We start from the raw sequence: 8490 nt of genomic DNA, 5'->3' as shown, positions 1-8490 counted from the left end.
TCAGTCATCTGCGCAGTAGGGATGATCCACTCCTGTATATTCCTGCAACTTTAACCTTGTGTCTCATGGTCTTGACTCTGGATCCCATTCTGACACCATGTCGCTTGTCTTGTGTAGCTAGTTAAGACAAAGAGGCTTTGATGTTTATATACTTTATTTTACACAAACACATCAGGATAGCAGCAACATAAAATACAAATGGACTAACTGACTGACTACTACATACACACATACTTAGATCTCTGCAGCTCACTACAAAATGGCACTCTTGTTTGCACATGCTCAGTATTTATATACATGTATAGTCTGACTGGAAAGGTTCTTAAAGGTACATACACACTCTGATCTAAAGATACTACAATGAAATGCTGTCAGGAAATTTTATCAATTATTAGTGTATACTTTTTTATTTTAACTTTTATTTTAGTTTAGTTTAAAATATCCAGAAATGGCACAGCTTGAAGTAGGGCAGCACTGTGTCAAATATCACGCTGGGATATGGGGAAGGGGTATTTAGCTAATAAACATGCTAATTGTCTTTTACAACAGAGCTATCCTAGTAAACCACTCCCAAGCTTTTAAACATGCTTTTAAAAAGATTTAAAACAGGTATATAAATAGAATGGTGAACTTCTATACTTTAGTCTGTTTTCCAACTATTTGCATTGCTTGTTTGTTTATTTTAATAAAGAAGACTCGAACTAGCTTGTGCTTCCATACTTCCATAAGTGGATTTATTCTTCAGAAAGTTTTTAAATAAAGTATTTCTACCACCTATTAGGTGGGATATTCACAATATGGTTTTTATTAGGTGCCTGTACTCTAGGGAATCTTAGGTCTTCCAGACAGAGAAGTTTCCTCATTATTTGTTACTGAACACACACACACACACACACACACACACACACACACACACACACACACACACACACACACACACACACACACACACTTAATCTAATGCAGTCATTGCCTAATGCAATCACCAGGAGCTATTGGAGCAGACATGTAAGCTTGATATAAAAGTTAAGGTATGCCTGCAGAAGATGATATACAGTGCTGGACTGAAAATACTCCTGTGCATTGCTTTCAGACCTGATGCATACTTACCCATGCCTTTCTGAGGTGAGTTAGTCTCTCCTGGTGTGCCTCATGGTTTTCTGCTATCTCTACTATAGCTGTACAGCACAGAAAAGGACAGCACAGTGGTAGAGTGGTCCGCTCTGTTACTTCAAAGCAAGAGGTTCTCCAGTTTGATTTTTGGCTGGGGTGCCATCTGTGTGGAGTCTGCATGTCCTCCCTTTGTTTGTGCGGTTTCCTCCCACGTTTCAAAGACATGCATATAGAGTTTTTCTCCTCAGGCCTCTGCTGAAAATTGACTCATTCCAATGCTAAATAAATAAATATTTGAAGAGATGATGAATACCTGATTTGATTATGTTTGGAAGAAAAATGACATGAGTTGGACATATTGGGCTGTTGGGACTAACTAGAATAGTCCAGTTTCCAGTCTTTGCTGGTTTCAGGGCTTTATTTTCTGTGCTCAGAGCTATCCAGACCTTGCTGTGGTAGAGGGAAGTCCCACTGCTTACCAGTGAGAGTAGGAGCATTGCACTGCCTATCTAACACTAGAGGAGTGGTTTCCAGCTCTGAAATTGCAATTTTATTGGCCATTTTGGGTTGATTCCTATCCCTTTCAACTTTCTGGCATAAATATGTGTCTTTGCATGCATTTGCACACCGCACAGCAGCGCTGGGCTAGGGTTAAACTATTCCCAGTGCCAGAAAATCTGCTCTTCAAATTTTCCCTTAGAACTAGCTAGTTTATCAGCAGTAACACTAAAATCTGTATAACTGTGACTTACATTTGCTCTACAACTTGCTAAAAAGCACTAGGAAGCCTTAATTTGTTACAAGCACTCACCTCTCCTTGGTAATAAGGAGAAAATAGTCATAGGCACTAGAGAGCCGACAATTGCAAGTACCTTGCCAAAAAGTAAGGGAAAACAGCTCTTGTACTACACAAAGAAAGTACCTCACCAGGCATGTCCAAGGGTCAGCTTCCATTGATTTCTCCTGTCCACCTGGTGAATCTGGGCATACTGGGGCAATTCAGCAATTGCCTCATGTACACAGACAACCCTCTCCTCCTACCACCAAACATTATAATCTGCAAGAGATGCACTTACATAGCCAAACTGGAACCAATGCTATCTCCCGCCAAGATTGTGCTAGACAGTCAAGAGGAGAAGGTTAACACTTACACAACTCCTCAAACAACACATAGTCCTTCAAAACCCACACCACCACCAAAACCCACACATAGCAACACAAAACCCACATAACATTAACCTGCCTAAGCAACAAGGACCTCCAAAGCTGAAATGCAAACAAACACCACTCCCAAACACAACCAAAGCATCACATAGCTCACAACACCAGTATGGCACCCAACAGCAGCCCCTAAGGCAAGACAACGTACCCAAAACTTTAGTCATAGGTGACTCTATAGTCAGGCACGTTGATGTCCCACTCACCAGGCTGAACAAGGAGAAAATTACATTTAGTTGCTTTCAGGTGCCAGGATCCACTACATATTGCATGCACTCAAGTCACTCCACAACAGGTGCAAATATGACTCTGTCATTGTCCATGTTGGAGTGAATGACTTGAGATGTACCTCACTGGACTACATGAAAAGAGACATGGAATAGCTCTTGGATCATGTAGCCCAGGCAGGTATGACCCTAGCCCTGAGTAGCATCATGCCATTGCCCAGAATGATACTACAGTATAAGGACAAAATGATTGACTTCAATAATTGGCTAAGCTTCTGGTGTCATTCAAAAAGAATCAACTATCTGTCTGCCTGGGACAACATGATCAACAAACCACAATGCTTTGCAAGAGATGGTTTGTACCTGTTGCCCCTGGGATTCAGGTTACTGGATAAGGCTCTTGCCACCCCTATAGTGCCTTTCTTAGGCAAGGTTCAGAGGACATAACTACCACTATAATGGGTACAAGCAAGCAAAATCTGAATGTAATGCTACTCAATGCTAGAAGTCTAAACCTCAAGATGCACTCTCTCGAGGCTCTCCTAAAAATGGAGAACATTGATATCTATGCAGTGACTGAGACCTGGTTCAAAGCTCCATAGAGCACCCCTGCAATACCAGGCTACAACTCATACCGCACTTTTCGGCCACCAAACCAGGACCAAAACACTAAAGGTGGAGGAGTCTCCATATTCACCAAGGATATTCACACCTCCAGGCTGGTTGCCCAACATAATGCATCTGAAAATCTCTAGGTGCAACTAACACTAGGTAAGACTGCAATACAAATTGCAGCTTGCTACAGATCCCCCACCATGCCCCAAGATTCTCACTACACCTTTCTAAACATACTGGAAAATATTAAGATACAACCAAACATCCTAATACTGGGTGATTTCAACTACCCTGCCATTAACTGGGAGAACTACTCCTGTATCAACACCTTTGCTCAACGGTTCTTGGAATTCATAAATTCCAATGCCCTAGAGCAACTAATTCATAGTCCCACCAGGGGTATCAATATTCTAGACCTGGTCATTACCAACATGGGAGATCGATGCTCCACATCAGTGGTCACCCCCTTGTTGGTCAGATCAGACCATAAGCTAATCACCCTTGACATCCACATCCCACCCCCACCACCTTTAAGGAAACCTCCATAAAAAACTTATCCAAAGCCAACTTCATGCTTCTCAAGTCAGAAGTAACAAACTTCATGACACCCATGCAGATGGGAACTGGAAGTTCAACTGCTGAATCCTATACTAAGGTTCTGTATAAGCACATTCACTCATGAATGGACTGAGCCATCCCAAATAGAACCAAGACACTGTCCTCTAAAAAAAGGAAGCCAATCTGGTGGTTGCCTGCCATAAACAAGCTGTACAACAGAAGGAAGAAACTGTTGCAGAAAAGAGGAAGCATCCAGGATTCAAAAAACTCCCTCACCAGCCTCAGTAGAAAGCTGAGATCCCTCATAAAATCTTCCAAAGCTAGTTATGAAAATAAAATTGCCAAAGATTCCAAAGACAACCTCAAGGCATTCTATAGCTATGTCAAGAATCTAAATGGCAATACTCAGATCTGCTCTGAGCTACAGCAAAATGGCACTAGATATACTGATCCCAAGGATATTGCCAATATCCTGGCAGATAGAGTCAGTGTCAACTTCACCCCCTTCTCACCCCCTAAAGGGCCCATCTCAATACCGAAAGAATGATAAATTCTGGTAAAAATGGCCACTCAGGTAACAAATGCACTCTCCAAAGCCAAGAATACAGCATCCATGGGTCCAGATGACATCCCAAGCTGTGTACTGCATGAACTACAAAATGAACTGGCACCTTACCTATGTGTTGTTTAATCATAGCCTCACCTCAGGCTTTGTACCCACAGAGTGGCGCACAGCTACAGTCATCCCACTCCACAAGGGGGGATCCATTTGGATCCTGGGAACTACTGTCTCATCAGTCTGACAAGCCTGATCTGAAATGCCATGGAATGTATTATCATGGAACTTATAAACAAAGACATTGGCAACCTTCAAACACTGGACCCCACCCAGTTTGGGGTTCGTGAAGGGCCGATCTTGCCTCCTGAATCTGATCAAATCAGTTTCCAGAGCTGTGGACAAGGGTAAGGTGGTTCATACAACCTACTTGGACCTCGCCAAGGTTTTCAACACTATCCCCCACTTTGGAATCTTAGATAAACTTACTAAGCTGGGCATTAATCCCTATGTCAATTGATGGGTTGCAAACTGGCTTACTGACAGAACACACACTGTAAAAGTAGCCGACTCCAAATCCAGCTCCAGACAAGTGACAAGTGGTGTACCACAGGGTTCTGTCCTGGGACCACTCCTGTTTGGCATATACTTCTCTGAAGTACAGGCCAACACTAAGGGACTCTGGCTTACAAACTTCACATTTGACTGCAAGCTGGGAGCCATTACTGAATCCCCAAATGATGTGGATATACTACAAAAGAGCCTTACAGAAACAGATGCCTGGTGCCAGATCCATGGGCTCAAGCTAAATGCCAAAAGATACCTGTGAACTACCACATAGGTGGCAGTACGCTAAACACCAAAAGTGTGATAAGAGACCTAGGGACACAGGTGGAAAGTGGTCTCACCTTTGATAACCACATAGCCAAAACAGTTAGAAAATCCTTCTATGTGGCACACCTCATCACTAAGGGCTTTTCATCCATAAAAAAGGAGGTCATTGTCCCACTGTACTCATCCCTCATTAGAGCCATTATAGAATACAATGTTCCATTTGGTATGTACCTCACAAGACATCTGCAACAACTAGAAAGGCCCCAGAACCTCACAAAAAGTATCACAGGCCTAAAGCAGATGCCCTATGCTGACCGTCTAAAAAAACTCCACCTATACTCTGTCGCATATCGCCTACTCAGAGGCGATCTCTGCCTAACATACAAGGCCATGACAAACCCAGAGTTGTTGAACATGCTAGACTTAAAGAAATCCCAATCCCTCTGAGCCACATGCTCCAGGGATCTTAACCTTGTAATAAAAATTAATAGAACATGCTGGAGGGATAGGTTCCTGACCCAGAGACTCCCCATACTCTGGAATAGGCTACCCATACATGTCAGACAGAGTGCCTCAATGGCCCTCTTCAAGAGAAACCTTGCTGATTGGATGGGAGATAGGAAATTCACCCCGGGGATCACATCAGTAGCCCTGCTAGACAGGGTCCAGGAAAGTAAATATTTGTGGGAAACAATAGCCAGGAAATCATTATGGCAAGGCTTGTATAGGCCCTAGGGCCAATAGCCTAGTAAATACCTATGAACCTATACAAGTAAGACTGAGTAGTACTATCTGGGAATCAAATACATGAGAAAAAAAATGATAAACTGTTAAATGTTGCTTAATGACTGTCATTGCCACAGGAGAACTTACTTTTCAACACAATAATTAGAGGCTTATACATTTAAGAATGAATAGAGATAAATTTCAGAGAGGCCTGTATGTCTGTGACTTTACTTAATTATGGGACTGCATTTCTATGTAAAAAGGCAGTATTTGTGTTTATAATTACATCTCATATGTATGCGGTTGTGTGACCTGAGTTATACATGGTGGGTTAGGTTACATACCTCACAAGACATACTAACAGAAACAGATACTTATAATATGTGAAAAGCAATGAGAATTGTAACAAAAGTATTGTGCATATCATACCTATGCATGTGCATTCTGTCTTAAATGTCAGCATTGTTATGTTTGACATAATTTGCACACATTATGTTGGGCTTGTATAGCAAGCAGTAATAATACATTTGTTGTAATAAAAATAGTTATGATACTTATGTGCATTTACTGTCACATTCCTAATCAAAACTTTGTGACAAATGGAATCTGTCAACTGGATTTTAACCATGTGTCAGCTGTCTTCTTTCCTTAAGCTCACTTGACATGCACCTTGTGGCACAGAGATAGCTGTCTGACAGAACAACTTTATTCCCCTCATACTGTCTGGAGTGCTGGCTGCACACTGGCACTGGTCCTGTGTACCAAAGGCATCCAAAATTAAATGTTCACTCTTTTCCTTAGGAAGTGAACAAAGTTTGCATGCTGACAACTGGAGTGCAATTTCAAAAGGCATTAAAAAATAACAAAACATTAAACAAAAATTACATCAATAAAATGGCAAACCAGGCAATGACCAGAGCAAGAAGTACATTACAGTGACACTTTCATCCCTCTCACATCTGCTTGCCACATCAGAGCTTTCATTTCTGGCCTACATTATCATGGCTGTAGGTAATGCCCGATACTGGGAAAGGGGACAGACAGCAGTTCACATGTTGTTAGCGAGAATAGCTGATTTTCAAACAGCAACACAATGATATGACAAAATGTGTGAAAATATGCATTCAGACTCCTCTCTTTAAAATTTCACATAACTGGATTCAAACCCTGCATCCCGTGTCTTTTTTCCAAGTCCCTGCACGTACACCTTGTGCCACATAGAAAGTTACTTGACACGTACATTTTGTTCACTGAGTATATCCAGAGAGCTGGCAGCCTTGCAACGCTGTCAGGCTCATTTGTGATAATGAAGGTGGCCCAAATTAAATGTTTTACTTTATTTCCTTAGGAAGTGAACTGTGTTTGGGAGCTGATGCCTGGAGTGCAAATGCAAAAGGCCTTATAAAAAATATTTAATAAAAAAGACCAAATTAGCATATTTAATGTATATATAAGCTGCTATAGCATTAGCATGACACAGCCATCCTTTTCACATCTGCTTGCATCTTCACAAGTAGTATTTAGATTATAATTAACCAGGAAGTCATGTAATGGCAACTGTTCAAAAAGTGGGCACATAGACAATGACAAGAGGTCATTCTTGCCACAGTACATAAATTACTCATGCCATGAATGTTTATAATATATTGTATAAGCAGCATGATGGCAAAGAGTGACATACAGATATTTCTTTCAGCATGTATGACATGCCATGTTGGATGGTGCAGTGATGCAGTGGTAGCATTGTTGCCTCACAGCAAGAGGTTCTCTGGTTCAATTCTCAGCTGGAGTGCCTTGTGGAGTCTGCACGTTCTCCCTGCATTTGTGTGGGTTTTCTCCAGGTACTCCGGTTTCCTCCCATGTTACAAAGGCATGCATCTAGAACATTTCTCCCCAGGCCTCTGTTGAAAATTGGCTTTGTCCCAATTCAGACTTTCCTGGTAAATAAATGTTAAATAAATAAAAACAACAGACATATCTATGTGCCATACATTCACATAGACTACACGTAAGATATTTAGCATGTATCATAGCCTTTAGAAAGTTCATTTCGTATACAACATTGGGTGTCCACAGTTATTCTGAATCCAGCAATAAAAACATTTCTGTAAACTGGATTTGAAGCATGCATCACCTGTCTTGTGTCTCCATACTCATCTTATGAACACATTGTATCACAGAGATACTTACTCAACAGGTGGAATTTATTCCTTTACTACTATCCAGAGAACTGACATCCGTGCAACACCACCAGGCTTGTTTGCACTACAGAAGGCAGCCTAAGTTACATTTTTCACTTATATCCATAGACAGTGAACTGTAGTCAGTAGCTATCTCATGATGTATGTGTAGAGCCACCACAAAAGCACAGACACATTCCACAAGGGCGTCAGATGAGATAGTGCAAGTACTAAATGTTGTGACTTCTGACATGCAGGGCTGCCTGAACTGTGTGAGTGACTCCTTGGACAGGATAAATGATGCACTGGATTGGACAGTATTTATAATGGAACATGTCCTGGGTAGGGTCAGCATCCACGTGGCTTTAGAGCTGCTATGTCGACTGGTGTTAGCCAACGTGGTCATGCAAGATCCCACTCCCATAGTGACATGGGTTTATATTATATAATTGAAGATTCACAT

This window comes from Protopterus annectens, chromosome 2.part1, assembly GCF_019279795.1.
Source record: "Protopterus annectens isolate FY-2018-M chromosome 2.part1, PAN1.0, whole genome shotgun sequence".
NCBI classification, from domain to species: Eukaryota; Metazoa; Chordata; order Ceratodontiformes; family Protopteridae; genus Protopterus; species Protopterus annectens.
Note: the sequence above shows the minus strand (reverse complement) of the source record.